Consider the following 19,928-nt stretch of genomic DNA (forward strand, 5'->3'; position numbering starts at 1 on the left):
CTTTTTGGGCTGCTGGTTTTTGTTTCAGTACAGCTGCAGGGCCCTGCCTGACTGGAGGCTTCCCCTTGCTCCAAGCCCCAAGCAAAGCTCCAGGCATACGTGCCTAATCTAAAGAGACAAGCTTGGGAAGAATTGCTACTGCACACTTGAAAATACAAGGCAGGGGAAAGTAAATCTGCTGTTTAAGGTATTATTTGACTCCTAGGTTTACCTGAGGTGATATATGAAGTCTAGGGCAGAGTAGAGAGATGAACCTTAACCTTCCATTCAAGTGCATTTAACCATAAAACTGTCATTTGTCATGGCATGCATGATGAATGCACAAACACAACTGCTTTCCACATTGTTCCTCGTGGAAGATTTTACAGCCATGACACTACACAGGAATCAACTGGCTTGATTTAGTTGCCTACATCTGCTGTAGAGCCTCCTCAGTGCTGTGAGGAACCAGCCCTGAAGGCTGACATGCCTCTTCTGAGACACCATAAAAATGCACACGGTTGTGTTTGGAAAGCTTTGTGGTGGGAGGATGCCAGCTCTACTGAGATAGATAAAGACCTTTAAACAGCTTTGGAAAGCCGCTTCTGCAAAGTCTTTCTTTGCAGTATTCAAAAGCTCTCTTAAGAGAGCATCAACGCTGGCTGAAATTAAGGAATTAAATTCAAGTGTGTGCAACAGTAAAAAGGAAAACCCCAAAACAAAACAGATGCCCCATAAGGGAGCTGTGCCTCTAAGCTTTGTGAGTTTTAGACAGGCTGGATATAACTCATACCAAAGGTGTCAAAATACTTGCTGCCTCAAGGGATTAGTAGACTTTGTCAGTAACTATGTCACATAATTCCTGTGACACTTGCAACCTTCCTGCCTTTATCCCAAAACCAATGTGAACTTCTGAATTTCCTGGAGACAAAAATCTTTCACTCCCTTCACTGGGCCAGTAGCTGGTTCCTGATGCCTATCATCTCTTGTCTTCCATATCTCCTGTGGGAGGGTGCCATCCCTCTATAGGGAGGTCCACACCCCCCTATAGAGGGAGGGTGCTGCAGCCTGGGTTCCCTGAGGGATGCTGCCCACACTGCGCAGCTGAACCCCTGCAGCATCCCTGCTGGCTGCACCTGAGGAAGGAGGGAGATGTGCCACTGTCCAGCCTGCCCTTGGGCTGGGCCAGCAGGGAGGGAAGAGCCCTGGTGGCTCAGGACTATGGCCAGGAGAAAGCAGTTTTGTTTTAGTGTCGCCGTCATATTTTCTGAAAAATCCCCTTGCCCAGGATTCTCCTCCTGGGAAGCTGCGAAGCCTCAGAGAAAAAGGAAAACAATAATTATCTCATTTTCTTCTCCTGTGTTTTGCTGCTTTGGAATGTGGTTTGGAGATTGTTTATCCAACTGGTCGTTGTTTGATTGGTTTCATGTGAATTGTTTTGACTTAATGACCAATCACAGCCAGCTGTGTCGAGGCTCTGGAAAGAGTCACAAGTTTTCATTTTTATCTTTTTAAGCCTTTTGTAAGTATCCTTTCTCTATTATTTAGTATATTTTTAGTATAGTATTATTTATTCTGATTATAGTAACATAAAATAATAAATTAGCCTTTTAAGAACATGGAGTCAGATTCATCTTTCCTCCTCATGATGGGGGACCCCAAAAATACCACATTTTAGCAGCTCTGGAAGGGTTTCCTTTTTCTTTTTTTCCTAGCACATAGATAGGAACCAGAAGCACTGTATTAAAATGTTTGAACTTTCCAAGAAACCATAATTAAAGGAGAAAACATCAGTCGACTCTTCCCTTTAGACTGGTACCACATGGTCATTTCAGATTTAATTCTGCTGGTCTATTATTCTCTAGTGTCCTATCTCATTTACACCCAACAGTATTTTCTTTCAGATGCTGTAGTTTAACACCTTACCACTTCACATTATAAGGTATTCAAAGCTTTTCACATTATCTTATTGTAACTTCAAAAAAGGCAAGTTATTCAGTGTGTCAAAGAAAATAGCATCCATCCACTGCTGGGGCTGAAGGCAAAGGTTTGTAATCTGTCCTCAACTTTATTAAAAAACATAAGGCATCAGCCTTCATGTAGCTGAAATACATTTCCTTGCGTGGTGACAAACCATGTCTGATACCGCAGAATGAACTCGATATGAATTTCTATTCAGTGCACTCAGCCTCCTGAATACCATTTAACTCTCCAGTGCTGTGTGATTGAACACACTGATCATGCACTCAGAGTGCTGGCTCAGCCTTGCACTGCTTTGCTTTGCTCTCTCTTGGGATGTTTTGTTGTGGTGTTTGTCGCTTCCTGTGTCTGGGGGTTTAACCTTACCTTCCATGAGTGGGAGTGAGTGAACTCTCAGACCTGCCCTTGGTCCCAGGATTGCACAGCCCTGCCTTGGCAATAGCTCAGCAAAAGTCTCAGCAGCCATCCCATGCTCTCATAAATAGAAATGTGGAAAAGCTGGAAGTCTAAATGCAGCAGAAATCTCTGTTTTGGGCTGTCTCCAGGGACCTTCTGTGGCAGTGGCGTGAGGGCTCTGGTGTCACTGCTTAGTCCAGGCTCTCAGTGACGCCCGTGGCTCAGTGACACCCAGGTTCCATCTCCTGGCTCTCAGGGGTATTTGACTTGCTGGTCATGGTATCATTAAGTTTTGACTTGGGACATGTGCCTCAAGATTTAGAGCAGATACTAAAAACAAAAAAGAAAATCAGATGATTTTATGTAATTGGGGCAGAAGCTGGAGAAGTATGGAGGTTAATAAGGGAAAGAAGTTTGCTGTTCAGGCACAAGGCCCTTATTCCCAAGTGAACCCAAGCTATCAGCTTTTCCACAGCAAATCTCCAGCTATGTACATCTATTTCTGAGCTACCTGTGCCTGGTGGGTTTGGTTTTAGCAGCTACAGCAGGCCTAGGGGAATGTGGGACATGGGCAATTTACAGGGTATCAGTGCCTCTTTCAGGGGCTGGGATTGCGGGAGCACTTTATGTTACAGAGGATCCAATTCCTGCATTCTCTGCCATGCCTTGTGCAGATTAAAGGGAAGATAACCTGCCCAATCATCATTATGTGCTCAAAAGCATAACTGGAAAAATCCGTGCGTATCGCTTCCGTCAGGCTCAAGGAGCTCTGCAGAGGGAACAAATGACCCACAGTAAAAAGGGATAATACTTCACAAAATTGGTACCTGGGAGCCATGTGGCTAAACTAGCAGTAAAAATGACCCATTCTTTTCAACATGAAATTACTTCTCTCTGGAAGTATAGAAAAGAGATTTTTATGCTGTTTTACCACCTGCTCCTCATCGCTGGGATCTGTGTATTCACTTTTGATTTATGAGGGAAAGTGGGGGGAATCAGATGAATTTTAACTGGCATATACCAAGATCATAGTGGTTTGGGGTTTTTTCTCCCAGGCTATATAATTTTTAATCTATTTTTTGTAAAAATCGCCATTTTTACTTCTTGTAAAGCCATAGAGTTTTTGGTTTCTTCTCTTCTAATATTTTATCCAGTGCTCCTCTGTCAAGCATCATTTTTACTAAGAAATAAAAACAAGGTTTTTGATATATGGAGGGACTTGCCAGCAAATAATTCAATCATAGGTCAGCTCAACTGTTACAATAATTTCTTTCTTATTTATGATAATAACTTGTATGAATGTGTACAAGTGTACCCATGGGTGTATTTGATATTTCCAAAAAATATTAATTTAACTGCTCTGGCATCAGACATGCTGGGCAGCAGTGGAGTCATTTTGTCATTACTCTTCAACACATTAAACAGAGTATGCTGGACCCATTATAAGGTCATTAAAAAATAGAAATAATATTTTGGCTGGTTTAAAAAAAATAAAATAAAAGCAGTCTCACCCTCATGGAAAGCCAGGAGCCTCAGTATGCAATTTGCCCTCAAAAACTAACAATTAATTAACTTAGGTGAATGAACTGCACACTTCAGTCCCTGTGGAACAATGGCATCAAAGTCTATGTGTTAATGACTACCACGAGGAAAATTCAGGAGGGTTTTGGAGTCAAAGTGTTGGAAATGGGGTCCAAACTCTCCATACAGGGCAGAAAAATTCAGTTACGTGTACTGTGAGTATATTTTCCTGTTTAGAGCTGAGAAATTACATGCAGAGTTTTTAGAGAGAGTTCTTACACTTTCTGGACCCAAGTTCCCAGTTAAGAGGGAAAAAAATGGAGATGGAAAAGGCAGAAGAAATAGAAAATAGAAATAGAAAACCCTGTTTCCGTGGATGTAATCAGATTAGCTGACATCGAGTTTAATGACTGATATTTTTAGGCAATCTGGGAAATTTGGATATAATTGATATAAAGGCTCAATCAGTTGTTAACACTACTGGTCTTTGGAGATAAAATTTGGTGCAGGTTCTTTACAGAAAACTTTGTGAAAAAATACTATTGAAAATTCTGCTGAAATGTTTTATTTCTTCTATAACTTTTATTGTAAGGACCTTTTTTAAAAACTCTCTGTTTATCACTAAACCTTTCCTGTATTGTAGTCTTAATTGAAAGCTAATATTTTCAATTTTCAACTCAAATTGTATGTCAGGGGTAATGATCATTTTTTAGGTCTTGTGAATAGAGAATGAATGAATTAGAAGAACAGAACCTTTATAAAGACTTAGTTTTAAATACAATATCACTATGTGCTTTTCCAAAAATCTCAATTTTTCTCACAGTAATGGTGTTATTAATGTTTCTTATTAAAAACATCCTGATGGGAAGAAATTGCTCTCCCAATCAAGAGGTCAGGAAACAGAGGGAAGGAATGAAGATCTCCTACCCTGGAGATGCCTTTGTAGAAATTAAATATATAGCAGTCCTCTGGGGTATTTTGTGATTAATATCTGCTTTTGAACCTTCTTGTTGAAAGTCTCGTCTAACTCCAAACTAAATTTGTTTTGAAACTGTAACAAAGAAAGTATTTTTAAGAAATGTTGTTTTTCCTGCTGTTTTTCTGTATCAATAGAATGTGGACTGCACGACAGAGATGGAAGTCCAGGGTGGAAAATACATAAAATTTTTAGAAGTGTCTTTTCAAGAGAATCATGCCTTTTATGTCACTCTTTTTTTTTTTTTTTTGTTTATTAGGTTTTTTTGTGAAAATTGTGATATAGACAAAGTATTTAAACAAACACCTCAGATGGAAAATATTAATATAATGGATTTTTGTCTTTGAAAAGGGAAAAGCTTTAAAATTATCCAATTTCAAAATTCTGTCTTTGAACAAGCTTAGAATTTTACCCTAGTCTTCTCTCTTTTACTTTTCTTTTTAATATATATGATACTTTGAAACTCTCTGTAGTAAATATATAATATTTTTGACATTAATCATAAATCAAAATCATCATAGACACGGAACTTTGCACTGTTCTTCACATACACCTGAAATTACTGTTATTTAATTATTGTAGAGAGAGATATTTTACTTGAAAAATGACTAAATACAAGAGCATTAAACTGTACTAAAAAATAATAAATTCCATTTAGCCTGTTTGTTTAGACAGCTGTGCTTCTGAGTGGTTTCTTAGCATGGGTAGGAGACTTCCCAAGGCATGATTTACTGCTCAGGAGGTGTGGATTTTGATCCACAGTTCTGGATGTGCTCTAAGTGGTGCTGTTTGATGAGAAGAACGAGCTATTATTTATAAGGGGACCTGAGTGTAGAGAAGTTTCAGGATGAATGAAATATATTCATCTATTTCAGGGGTGCACAGTTCCTGAGTCTGAAAGAAAAAGAAAAATCAAAAAAAGAGTTTATACAATAAAGCAGAGCAATTTGGATTTTCACAGTTATAGCAAAGGATTCTTGCATGGTCTTTGAACAAGCAGTGGGGTTCAGCCCTGGATGTTGGCTTGCAAAGATCTTGTCCTTGGGGAGATCATTCCACACCTGAGCATCTCCTCCAGCTGGTTCTGGTCCCACAGCCCCTGTGTCCATCTGGATTTCTGCTTTTCCAGAGGATGCAGGGCACACTTGTTCCTGTGTGCTGGTTTTGTGGCTGAGGAACAGGGCAGGACATGCAGCTGGTGTCCTTGGTTTGACTTGGACATCCTTGTTCACACAAACCATGTCCTGACTTCCTCAGCCTGCCTGGAATTAGCTAAATAAGACCAAAGTCCCACAGATTCATTGCAGGACCTAATTCAAGTCTAATTTTCTCCTTTATTGATCTGTATTTGGTGTCGTTATCTTTAGAAGTCAGGTCCCTATTTTGGATATAAAAACCTCATCTTTCATAGTTCTCCTATCTTTGCTCCTGCTTCTTTACCACCATTTATCTTTATCAGTTTCTGCAGCATTATGGCCAGAACAGAGCACAACAGAGGAACAAATCCAGTCTGTGATGAGAGAGTGAATTCCACCACACACGGATGCAAAATTTACAAAATCATTTGTCCACTCTCATTTCTCACTTTTAATGCTTTATTTTTTAAGACATTTTGTTAAATATTTATTCTGGCTTTCACAAACAGCATTTTCTCTATTTTTTTCTTATTTCCTTATAGATATATATATATAATATATTTCTTGTTTTCTCTATTTTTTCTCTTGTTTTTTGTTTATACAAGATGCAATGTATAAGATCCATACTGTACTTAGGGGAAGAATGGTAATGCACACAGAAGGGGTTATCAATCTAAAAGCAGGATTTTTTTGTTTGTTCTGTCCAATCAGCATTAACATGATGCTGTTTTAAGTGCTAATGAATGAGAACTGAAATTTCTAATTGTGATGAGACTTTCTGTAGGAGAATAGGTAAATAGTGAATATTAAAGGGAAATACAACTGAGAGGCAATGCTGTGTTGCACCTGAAGGCTCCTAAAGGGACTGGTTATGGTTATAATTGGGGATGTTATTAGACATCATCATTTATCTGGCCACATATTCTCTTTCTCTCAAATTAAAGTAAACTACCTCCTTCAAAATATCAAGAAAAGACCTGTAGGGCATCTGTTCATCTCCTAAAGCTCTTGTTATGGATTAAAACCAGCTAAATGTAGCTCCTGTGCTTCAGGACCTCAACCAGCTGTGGCTGGTGACCAGGGTAGAGTAAAACCCCCACAATAAAACCCCTATAACAGCGGAGGTGTTATAACAAGGCTGGAGGTGAATTGCAGCCCTTCAAGGAAAATTGTGATTCCTAAGTGTCCAGCACTGGAGTTCTGTAAAAGATCCTTCAAGACTGCTCCCTTTTAACTCTCTCTTCTGCTTTTCTTTATCTCAGGAGATTATTTGGTAGTTTTGATTTGGTGGAGTGATGTTTTCCTCAATCCTTTTGGATCTTGCATCAGTCATGTGGACAGTCTGCTGCAGAATCCAGATTATCCATTGAACAAATAAGCACCAAACTTGATAACATCAGGATAAAGAAACACAGTTTAGCAGGAATTTATGCATGATAATTTCCCATAGAAATCCAGGACAGTCAAACAGACTTGAAATTGAATTTTAGAGTACCCAGAAATTAGTTGTCTTGACTCTTTCCTATTAATAGATCTATCAGACTTTGAGACGTTCAGATGAAGCACCAGTTCTAATTGATAGCTATTTGCTGAAAGAGCAAGTATTTATTCCAGCTCCTCCACTGGAGACATTGAGAGAAAAAGGAAAAGTTCTGTTTTTAAGGGCAGGATTGTGCTGGAAGGTGGTGCATGCCCAGCACAGAGGGACCAGGGCTGTGTATGGATATTGGCAAGCTGGGACAAAGGTTCAAGCAAGAAGCCTGGGGACAGCTCAGGCTGCATTTTGGGGATTAAGACAGGAGCTGGTGCTGTGGATTAGGCAGCAAATAGCCAGCTTAGCTACCAGGGCAAGCAAATAGGGGGGAGATGCTCACAGAGCCCAGGGCACAGCAGCAGCACCCTTCACACCATGTGTGGTGGCAGATCTGAGCTCAGGAGCACAGGGACAAACCCAGGGCACAGCACAGCCAGCCCTTCTGCAGCCGCCCTCCCTCGTTATGCTTGCAGCTTCTGATCAGCAGCCAAAGGTCCCAAAAGGCAAATAACATCACTGTAATGTTCATCAGCTGTCAGAGTCCCCAATAACCTCCTTCACCACAGCTGAGAGGACAGAAGAATGGATTTCAAGGGTGTTTATTGGGCATATCCATGCCTTGTTCTCCTAGGGTAGTCAATATATTTAGAAAAAATCAGTATTTATACGCTGCAAAGGCTTTTTGATGCAAAGCAGCTGTGGTAGTATGAACTAAGCATTCACCTATTTTTCCCTGGCAGTTTAAGCTAAAACAAATATTTAAGGCACAGAATGTTGTGTTTTTAATTGTGCAGCCCAGCTGGGTGTTTCCACCAGCATAGTACACTGGCTACCCAAACCTCATGTGAAGAGACATCCAGACATCAGAATGAATTACCACCTGTGCTCACTGAGCTGATACCTGCCAGAAATGTTGCTGTCTGTAGAGATATTCCTTGTCATTTTGGGGAAATTAAGTCTCAAGAGCAGGAGCTCAAAGCTCCTCTAGTGTTACCCTTTTGAAGGGTATTGAAAAAAAAGTAAAAGGGAAAAAAAATCTTCTCTTTTTCATGAGAGATGCAAGAAATTGAAAGAGTTAATGGCTGGATCTGCTGTCCTTGAAATTTTTGGAATATCTCATTGTTGGTCTCGCTGAGCAGGAGCCAGGTCCTGTGTGACTCATACAAGATAATGAATGGGCCCAGTATTGCCTAAAATTGATTCTTGCACTGCTTCTTCCCTTTGCTGCTGGGGCAAAGGGATGGTTCATTTCTGTTGAAATTGCCCTACTTCACAGCCTGCTCCCAACCATCCCTGGAAGCCCTGCTTCCCTCAGTGTGCTGCCATGAGCTGCACATCTGATGATTTGCAGCTCTAAAAATTACAGCCTCCATGATTCACACTGCTGGTGCTCTTATATTAGTCTAATCACCGATACACACTTTACAAAAAGTTGACAAATATGTCAGGTTATTGAGGTTCATTTTAGCTTTGGCTCTGGATGATTTAATACAGAAGGAAATCAGGTTAGGGAAAGCTCTGAATATGTATTTTCCAGAGGGAACAAAATAAAAAAGTTTTTCTCGCCTCCTCTCACTGCTTCTCAGTCATCGAGAGAGAAAGAAATGATGAAAATGACACATGAGCTGCTGCAAAGCCTAAAAATAAGACAGCTTTTATTTTATATTTGGAAAGGGAGATTAGTTTGTTCTGTGGCTATTTTTCTTTCGTTTTTTTTTTTTATAATCTTTAAACAAGGTGGCATTTAAAGTAGACACTCAGCACATCAAAAGAGGCAAACAAATTGATTGCATTTTATTGCTGGTGAGGTGGATAATGGGAAAAGATGTGAAAAGTGAAGGAGAGTGTGGGAAGTGGGGGCACTTACAGGGAAATGCATTTGTGTGGGTTGGGTTTAGCAGTTTGAGACAGAGAAGTACTTAGACAAATTGCTTTGCATTTACACTCAGAAATGAAGAATAGCCTTTCTCTTAAAAGGAATTACATATGAGCCATTCTTGAAGCTGGTATTAGGTAGGCAGGACTGAGGATGCTGCTGGCAGGACACTTAATGTGCAAGTGCTAATTAAGGCCAGACCAAATGGGTAACCTTCCAGGTCAGTCATAGTAAAGGTCCTGATGTTAAAAAAAGAAGACAACTGACTTCCAGGAGAATTTATTTTTTTTCTAAACTAAAAAAAATAAGTCGTGGTCCTTACAAAGAGTTTTGACATTGGCCTCAGACACAAACTGCAGAAATAAAAAAATAAAAGCCACCGAGTTCATGCTTTGAAGTTCACTAGGATTAGCCACACAAGAGCAAATTCCAGGAAGAGAAGGTAATCAAAATGCAGGCAAGCAATTAGATCTGCATATTAAGTATGAAAATACACAGTGCTGGGTTGCATATTAAGTAAGTGCAGTAACCTTGTGCTTCTGGAGCTGCTCAATGAGGTTACTGAGCAAAGGAGCTCAGAGGACTCACCTCCTGAGGGGAAAATTGCTTTTCTTTGGCTATAACCATGGCTATGGTGCTGAAAATGCATTTTGTGCTAGATCTCATCACAGGAGGGGCTGGGGACAGTGGGCAGCAGTGAGGAAAGCCAGCCGGGTGTGGTGGGCACCTGTGGGCTTTGGGCAGGCTGTGAGAGGCACAGGGGTCTCACAGCCAGCCAGGGTGCAGGAGAGGTTGGTGGGCTTGGAGGCGTTTGCAGGGCAGAAGCTCACACCCTGCTTGGCTCACACTGCTCTGAGCAGCAGGCAGGGAATTGTCAAATTCCTATTATTGCAGGGGGCTTTGGCTGGAGCAGAGGAGCCTATTCTAATTGTGGAAAACAGCCCTTCCTGAACAAACTTCATTTTATCTGTGATTATTATTGGGTTTTTTTCCCTTCTCTCTGAAACTGAGGACAGAGATTTCCAAGAGCCTGCGTGCGTTGCTCTGGGCCCTCCCTGCTGCGCCTCACTGCAGTGACCACAGGGTGGGAAGAGATCTGACCCTCCAGGCACCCACCCAGCACTGCCAGCACAATTCCTGGCTGTCCAAGGTCACAGTTACCTCAATCACAAGGTCTTAGCTTGAGCTGCTGCCCTCTGCCCATCTGCTGTCTCTGAAATCTGTCTGTGCCCACACAATGAAAGCCAGATGGGAATAACCCCATATGAGATTGTCTAAGGTTTCTAAACGCCCCTGTTGGTTAGGACCCAAAGGCAAGCCATGGACTCCTGGCCTGTTGGCTCAGAAATTGCTTTCTAAAATCCTGTGGAGTTTCAAGGGAGATTTTTCCTCCCCTTCTCAAGGAAGATCATTGGTCTGTAGTGAGAAACATGAGCACAGCACAGGTCTGAGGTCACCTGACAGTTTATGTGACATGGCACACATGGAATAAAATAAATGCCTGTCTTCCTCTCCTTCCTGTCCTTAATTTCCCTGTGCACCTCTAATCCTTCCTTTTATAAAAGTTCTCTTGAGGATGAGGCACCTCATTCAAAGTGGTGAGTTTTGTTGTTTGTTTATTTCTTCAAGGAACTTCATATTGTGGGAGGGAAAGAAAGTAATAAGCAGAGGATGGGGAGAATGATCACCTCCAAGGCAAGCAGCTTAATATTTCAGGGGCCAGGCAAAATCACTTTGGATGAGCATCAAACATACAACACAGCCAAGATGTTTCATTGTTCTCTTTCCCCCTCTAAAATAGCATTTTTGAGGAATTGTCCCTTTAAATCTACTCCTGAGTGTCCCACTTCACCAAGCTGGAATTTGCAGTGTTTATCAGCCCTGTGTGTTGGTGTGGGTGGCAGAAATAAGCAGGTGATGTCATTTTTCATTCCCTCACCCAAGGTTTAATTGACAATATCATTCCACACCCCTCCTCCCACCCTTCTTCCACCTCTTCAGTTTAAACCTTGTTCTCCCAGGACTTTTGGGCCAACACTCTTCAAAAATGTGTTACCTTCATGCTCTTAAGTTTTCTCTAAGGCAGGGAATTTTCATGACTTCATTTTTACATCGTTCTTGGTATGGAGATGCAAGAAATATCCAATTTGAATTTAATGTAGTAATGCTATCTAGCAATAATTTCTTTGGCACACAAAATGAGGAGAGAGCTCTCTATTGATCATAGAACCTGACCATTAGTATGCTTTGAATTATGAAGATTTGTTGCCTTCATTTTATCTTTTTAATAAACAAAACATATGCCTTCTGAATTACCTCTTCTGCATAGAATTTGGTGTTGGAGTATCTACTTTTATACAGCCATATTAAATAAATCATAGCAATAAATAGGTCCTTGGATAAAGTATTTTATACCTGTAATACCTGTAATCAATTCAGCAGAGATTCCAAGTAAACAGTGAGGGTTTTCCCTTTTCTCCCCCCAGTGGGATACATCATTACTGGAAGAAGTGCAAATTTAGAAAAGAAGTGGTTGGAAGATAGGGGAAAAAAAACCAACAAAAAGGCAGGAACTTAATTGCATTGAGAGAGGAAAGGTCTCAGTGGCCTGGCTCCTCTCTTTTAGAAGGATCCTCCTGCTCCTCACATCTGAGGGGCTCTTTGGGACAAAATCCCCAAGAGCAGCAATGATCCATGGATTCCACACAGACAAATGTCCTTGGGACTGTCCTGACAACCAAAAGTCAAGCTGTGAGGCAAAGCTCTTCTCTGCCTTCCCCTCACCCACGTGAATGGGAGCATTGATTGGGAACATTGATGCATCCAGCTCTTGTTTCTTGTCCCCAGCTTCCTCTGGCTCATAAATGGGGATGCAAACAAAACCACCTTCATATTCCAGTGGAGCTGAGCCTGGGAGGGAGCAGGCAACACCTCAGCACTGCAGCAACTGGGGACCATGAGCCTGCCCTTCCAAAAGCCAGGCTTCCAGGCTCCTGAGGCTGCCAGGCAAAGCCACAGCCCAGCCTGTAACCCTACACCTTAGCACCTCCCTCATTACAGGTATTCGTCTGGGATTACTTACTGAGTCAATTAATGAGCTAAAGTAAAAGTGTGAGTGAGAGCATATTGGGTAATTCAGAGGGTGAAAGGCTATATTGGAACACATCTGGTGATAATTAAGTTTAACTGTACAATTTTATCTGGCCAAACATAATTACTTACAACTAAATGTGTGTCAGTGCAGCTGATTGACACATACACTGTATAACCATGGCATGCAGAGGACAAGGCTTGGGTCAATTGCAGGAAAAAGTAAAAAAGCTTCCTTACAGGGATGGAGCAGAATGAAAAAAAAAAAATTATATTATTGGCAATTAACTTCACAAAGACTTCAAGACCCATTTCTTAGAAAAAGGTATGTCCCAACCTAGAGCTAGATTTTCTTTTCTTTTCTTCTGGATTGTCTCTTCCGTCAGGTTAAATGCAGGTGTAATACATAGTTGTAGTGGTAACAGTATAGTCCTTTATTGTGGTTAATGCTATGAGTGGAAAGAGTTACTGAAGGGAGGCAGGGAAATGGTGGGTTTAGTGTGGGCATGACAGGAATCAATACAGGTGTCTGATGGAATCCCCAGGAGCTGGTGATTTGCCATGATGAAGCTGGCTAGATTTTGTCTAGAAGTGCTGCCTATATGTCCTGCTTCACAAGTGTCCAAACAACCAAAAAAAATCTCCTTGAAATGTGGTTTGAATTGACACTGAAGTAAGCTCAGTTGGTTTGAGCCTGGTGCTAATAATGGCAAGGTTGTGGATTCAATCCCTCTATGAGCCACTCACTTTAGAGCTGGGCTTGAAGGTCCTTATTGGACCCTTGCACTCAGAATATTCTGTGAATAATGTTTGAAACCATTGCTACTTTCATCATCTTATCTCTCCCTAGATGTACTGCTGTACTGACCTCTCACTCCAGGATGGTTGGCAGCTGTGCAGCCCTGTGTTTGTGGGTGTCTGGCACAAAGGAACTTGAAGACTTGCTCCAGAATTCATCAGGTATTGAAGAAAGGAAATTCTTAACTGAAAATTGCTTTCCACTTCATTTTTCCTTGCCAGGAAACGCTGACTTCCCACAGGTGCTGTAATTCACCACAGGCCCTCCAAGGATGCCAGCTTTACTGAAAATTCAATCTCTTCACTACAATAGAAGGCCAGCTGAGCTGCCATCCACAGCAGCACTCAACTAACCCAGTGCCAATAGTGTGTGATTCATTGATTATCATCAAATGAACTTTCACTTCTAACTTCAGAAAAGAATTAGACAGAGATGGAACTCACTGTTAAGGGCAGCTGAGCAGACATAGTTGAAATGATGAAAAGGAATGGCTACACCTCTCAGCTGTACCAAGAAACACTTGGGCCTATGCTGCTTTTACTTACATATTATTTAGACTTCTGCAATTTTGTTTACAGCATATCTCAGCATGAGGTGCCATATGGCAGTAGAGGAGTGGGTGCTAATAAGAGCACATGTGAGACAACTGTGTCTCTGTGTCCCCCCTTGCCAGCCATCCCAGGAGCACTCTGAGTTGAGACTTTAGCCTGCAGGCAACTGAAGTTTGCTCAAGATTTTGCCTGGCTTCCACTCAGGTGTTTGCATGGCCATCTGACACATTAATAAATGAATGAGCATTAAGATGATTCCCAGCCTGTGTTTTCCAGGCAGATGCATCACCAGGATGCTTTGTGGTAGTGTTGATCACTGCAGAGCACCTGGAGGCTTTGGAGCTGGGATTGTCCCTGCAGGTAAGGAGGTCTGCTTGCACCCAGCCCCTCAGCCCTGCTTAGGTGACACAGGCACGAGATGGGCTGCTGGACCTGCACCCTGGCAGGGCAGCTGGGCACGGGGAAGGCTGGGACACCCTGTCCTGTCCCTCCTGCAGCACAGCAACAGCACTGGCCTTTGCTGCTGTTGGATTTCCCATTTCAGCCAGCTTAGTGGCCGTGCCCAGGCTTTGCTTTCTGCTCTGCCAGATATTGCACACGTGTGTGTGTACCTGACATACTCCACACACCAGCCTAAGGTGAGCTCTGTGACCTCTGGGTTTGCCATGGCTTGGAACATTATCTGTTAATAATTTTAATCCTGCTGGAGGTTTAGCTGGGTGTCTTCCTCACACACACAAATGATGAAAATATTTCACCATTTTTCAAGGAAGGAAGAGTTCAAAATGGAGATAAATCAACATGCAGTGGAAGGGATATTGATTCATTTCCTCACCTTTGGAATGAATACCTCCCTCCCAGCAAAAAGCTGTGAAAGGGAAGCCATTGTTTATTTGAAACAAACAAGGCTCAATAAATCTTAATTCTGCTAAAAGATAGTGCTGAGACCAGAAAAGTACAGCTTAGCATTACTGGAACCAAACATGACATTATCTTTCTCTTTTACCATTGGATCTAGCACTTGAGCTGTGTTTTTAATGAAGAATTACTTAAGTGTGGAACAAAATTCTCATTTTAATAGTAAAACTGTATTCTTATTCTTCTATTTACCAGTGAAGTTTCACCTTAGTCTCATTGAGAACCTGACTTTGACCTATGGCAGCCCCAGAAGTCAGAGAGTGCTTTAAGAGCTTCCAGCAGGGTATCTCTGCTCCAAACAGTCTGGCAGGGCTGTAAAGCACAGAGTGCTGAACTATGGGCACTTGTTCTGCTCAAGAGCAAGGCCTGTCTCAGGTGCTTGGTGCTCAGGGAATGTGTCAGTAACTCCCAGATTTGGGCCTCTAGCTCATGCTGGACATATTTCCTCTGAATATTTTATACAGCCCTTTTAAAATGTATTCATTTTGCACAAATTCCTCGTGTATTTGCTTGCCATGAATATTTATGGAGGTGGCAGTGCTGCTGTGCAAAATGTGCATGGAAGGTATTTTAAATTACTCTCTGGGCCAGTCACACTGGCCCTACAGCATCCCTCCCTCCCCATCAGGCCAGGGCAGGAGGGGCTTTGTGGGAACAGCAGAGCTCATGGGGGAGTTGGGAGCCTCCTTGGGCAGCACAAGTTTCTTGTCAAATGCACAAAAATGTTCTTAACAAGTCCACGTGCCCTGGCAGACAGCACCAAGGCTGCCCCTCTGGCTGCAGCATCAGCATGCAGTGACAAAGGAGTGACGTTCAGAACATCGCACTCAGACATGAGTTGGGACTGGGTGTGTTGGGACCTGCCCCAAAAAGAGCCTTAGAAGCTTTCTTTCTTCTGTAACTGCTTTATGACAGTGGCAATGTAAAACTATCTCAAGTGTGTCTCAGACACACAGAAAAAGTTTTGTTCAACCCAGTAATTATTGCTGCTACTCCATCCTTGTTATTCAGGAAACTCCTTCCTAATGGGCAGTCATGGAATGACCTGTGTGGGAAAAATTGCTTTTTATATCAAGTCAAATATCTGTAGAGCATGATGGCATCTCTTCTTCTATATATGTCATATATGGAAATATCTGTGTGTGTAGGATTTTTATATTTTATAAATACAAAAATAACATGCTTTATTTGTGCATCTATTTTTGAAATATGCATTATTAGACACAGTTCAACATCTGCACTGTATAAAAATATACCTACATAATCTAAAGTCATATCAAGATTACATAATTTTATCTAACATATCTATGGAGTTTCTTCTCATTCACTTAAAATTCCTTTCTTTTATTTCTCTCCTATATCTTTGCTACCTGTGACCAGAAATAAATTTGGTGTTAATTTATTAAGTCTGCATTTGATTACATTTAAAATTTTGTTTTTTCCATACATGTACCTATAGCATTATATGTGCATTCATTGCAGATATTATACATAATGTACTGTAATGTGGATATATATACATATATAATGTATCGCAATGTAATATTGTGATAAATTAATGTGGTCCAATAGGATATATCAGAATATTCTATGCCACATCACATATATTTTAGGTAGCATTCTGTAAATTGTTATGTTACAGTGTGTAACATGTGACCTGCAACACACATCATGTAATATGGTGTTTCTCATGTATGATCAGTGCAAGCCTCACAACTGCTGTTACCTTCCATAATTAAATCATGTTTTATTTTTTAAAATCTTGTTAAAGAAGACCTTTCTGAGAACAAGTATGCTGTTAATTACTTTGTCTAGCAGGAGCTTGTTCTGTCTGATTTATCTCATCCATGATAAACAGGTAGGATCATTTCACATTCTCTCCTTATGAAAGTTTTCCTACAGAACCAATCATTTTATTTCTGTGGATTTTGAGATGCAGCCAGCAGAACACACTATCGAGGGTGAAGGACCACTGATTTCTGAAATGACAATCTGTACTTTTTCTGTTAATCTCTATTCCCTTTTTAGCTGCATTATTGCTCTGGTTGCCATCCCACGGCCTTCGTGCACTGAGTAAAATTTTTTATGACTCCAGGTCCGCTTCCTCAGTGATCACAGTTAATGGAGATACAAACAGGAGATGGCCACAGAAGTGTTTCCTGCCTGGTGTTGCTCAGGATGAAGCACTGAATTAATATCTGATTGCTCAACACACTGGGGTCATATTTTTTATTGTTCATTTCAGTCTGCTTAAATGGCGATTGATTTGAAATTTGAAAGCCCATATTTCATGAGCTTTTGTGGGATACGCTGTTTTCAAATTTGATCAAGTATCATTAGCCTCACTAAGATTCTCCTGTCCCTCTCTCCGTGGATTCCATCAAGGTTTAGATGAAATTCCATCTTGTTCCTCCCCTACAGTGAGGTGCCAAGACCACTGAGGTCTCTGAGCTGGGAGGGACAGACCCTGCGTGTCTCTGGCACTGAGAGATTTCTCTCCCCAGCTCCCAAGCAGAGACCAAGGGACCCCACAGCCCTTGAATTTCCTATTACTGGCACACAGAGGGCAAAGGAAGCAATGGCAACAGCTTTTGCTGACCACAGTGGTAAAATCAAACCACTGATTCTTAGTGAAGTTAGTGCTGCAGTAACAATATTCAAGAAATGGACCTCAGTGTTTACTTTCCCTGCAACTGATGCCAAAAACAACCCCTATATCCTTAGCGGTGCCAGAAACAGGCTTTACCCATCCTAATGGACTTCCAGAGTGTTTTCATGAAAGAAATCTGCTCATTTGGTTTAGTTGCCCACTTCAGTCTCACAGCACCTCACTTTGGCTTCATGACTCAAGGATCCATCCCTCTGTGTTGTGGGGTTTATTTCTCTGCAAATTGGGTGTTATGTATATCTAAATCTATATGATGCGAAGAGAGGAAAAAATCAAGTATATGGTTAATAGGCAAAAAACAAGGAAAAAGACCCCTCGATCAAGCAAGTTCTAGACTCATTTACATTCCTCAGTGATGCATAGTAGGGAAGTTGTCTGTGGTTTGAAGCTAAAGATCTTTCAAAAAGTCATAGGCACATTGTAAGGCCTTGGATTCCAACCCCTTATTAGTTTCCATGATTTTAGGCACAGCAAATGTTTTGGCATTCAGTGCTGAAGAGGAGCTGAGGTACCCCTTCCAGTCACGGTAAATATTCTAAATGACCCATTGCTTCTTACACAGCTCCATCCTGCTGGTCACCTGCTGGGGGACACAGGTGGCAAAAGCAAACTTCCATTTTCTGCACATCAGGCTGGCAGACTTTCTGTTATTGTTCATTTTAGAGATGCCTTTTTTATTGTGGGTGTGGGGTTTTTTTTTTTGGTTTGGTTTTGGTTTTTTGGGTTTTTCTTTTTGTTGAGCTTCCATTACTGTTAGTTGGAATACTAATGGACATCAACATAAACACCATCTCCAGGGCAGTTCAACAAAACTAAGGCAGATTGTCTTGAAATTAGCTTGAGTCATATCTGAAAATTGCCAGTGATTAGCTGATTGTGGTTTGAATTGAAGTCAGATTGCTACAAAAAGCCACAAAAAGTCATCTGCAGATATATTCTAGTAAATGATGCCTTGGATGCCTCAGTTGTTGCCAGTGCTTGCATTAGGGATGAAGGTCTATTACTACATCACATTTATGGTAGTCATTTTAAAATATGGATTCTGCCTGAGGAGAATCAGTCTCCTGGGGAAAATTCTGTCTTTTTATTTTTTAAGCTACTCACTAAGAGTAATAAAAAGAAAAAAAAACCAAAAAGAAAAATGGAAAAAAAGGAGACGTCACAAACAACAGAACAAATTAAAATATTCTCCCTATGAGAGAAGCTTGTTCTTCTGTAAATACAATTATTATAATTACAGAGTGATTCAATCTTGGTGTCTTACTAGAAATCATTCCTTCTGTACTGAGAGTATGTGACATTTAAAATAATTTTCAATAAATCAAAGGCCTAGTGTTAACAATGCTGATAGATGCCAGGTTTATAAGGAACAAAAGAAGGTATTATTCTACCATAATTATAAAGTTTGGTGAGTACTTCTGGTTTGATTAAATTCTCCAGATTTTAGGACTTTGATGGAAAAAAGATAGGACCTTGTAATTTCCCTGCCCAACACTACTAAGACATTCATTTGTCACATGTATGTCCCTATTCCTCAGATTTGAAATAAATACAAAACCATTTCATGAAAATAAGCAAGGCCTTTATTTCAAAACTGGTCACTTTTCAGCTGTGTCTCTGCATGGTTTACAGGCTGCTCTGCTCTTCAGCACCTCATATTTTTTAGTTCCCAGAGAAAATTCCCTGACAATCTTTACCTGTGAAAATGTATTTGAGCTCCAGTCCTTGTTGCATTACCAAGCATATTGCACAGGGAAATACTCAAATAGTACCTACAAGTCAGGAGTCATATTTAATTCCCATAAAAGTGGGCAACAGGATACTGCTGTGCCATTTTCAGCAGGTTTTTTGATTTAAAATACTCACAACTAGTTCTCATCTCTTTTTAGTGCATATTTGACTTCCCACCAGAAAAATAAATTCTTACTTGGTATCTCTGATGATGTGGGAGAATGTTAATGAGGTTCTGTGCTGGAAGCACTAACCTGGGGTGGGGACTGGGGAAAGAACAAAGACACTGACACAGCTGTTGCAGGTGGGACCAAGAGCTGGACACCAATTGCTCAGAGCCAGAGGAAAAGGGAAAGGGCCTCAGCAGCCAGCCCTGCCCCAAACCCTGCGGCTCTAACACTGCCCAGGGAACAGAAACTGGAAAATCCCAAACTGGAAAAATCCCTAACTGGAAAATGCCAGGCTCTGTGTCATTCTGATTTTTTACCAGTTCCAGGCCAGATCTTGGAGAACAGGCTCAAGGGCTTAACAGGAAGGGGATGACAGCTGCTCACACCAGTAAATGCTGTTCTCAAAGGAGAGGAGCACATGGTCAGGACCACAGAAAGAACCACAGACTTGGTGACTCCTAAATGATTAAAAGACAATTATTTTTCAGATATACAAAAGAATGGCTGGGGAAATTCAGTGACAGAAATGAGCATGGGAAACCTTTACCCTCAGCCCCCAGACAGCTTTTCATATGGAAAGGCTGCCTCTGTAACCTCTGTAAT

General features: G+C 41.1%; 1 long non-coding RNA gene across 1 annotated transcript in view; it reads left to right on the plus strand.

The window, feature by feature from the left end:
- The window catches only part of LOC135449846 (uncharacterized), a 93,257-nt gene extending 77,300 nt beyond the window's left edge, over positions 1–15,957 (plus strand). The window contains exon 3 of the long non-coding RNA XR_010440861.1: positions 13,339–15,957. This is a non-coding gene — a long non-coding RNA (uncharacterized LOC135449846). The remainder of the gene's footprint in view (positions 1–13,338) is intronic.
- The last annotated feature ends 3,971 nt before the right edge of the window (positions 15,958–19,928 follow it).

The sequence above is a fragment of the Zonotrichia leucophrys genome, chromosome 6, assembly GCF_028769735.1.
Source record: "Zonotrichia leucophrys gambelii isolate GWCS_2022_RI chromosome 6, RI_Zleu_2.0, whole genome shotgun sequence".
In the NCBI taxonomy this organism is placed as follows: domain Eukaryota; kingdom Metazoa; phylum Chordata; class Aves; order Passeriformes; family Passerellidae; genus Zonotrichia; species Zonotrichia leucophrys.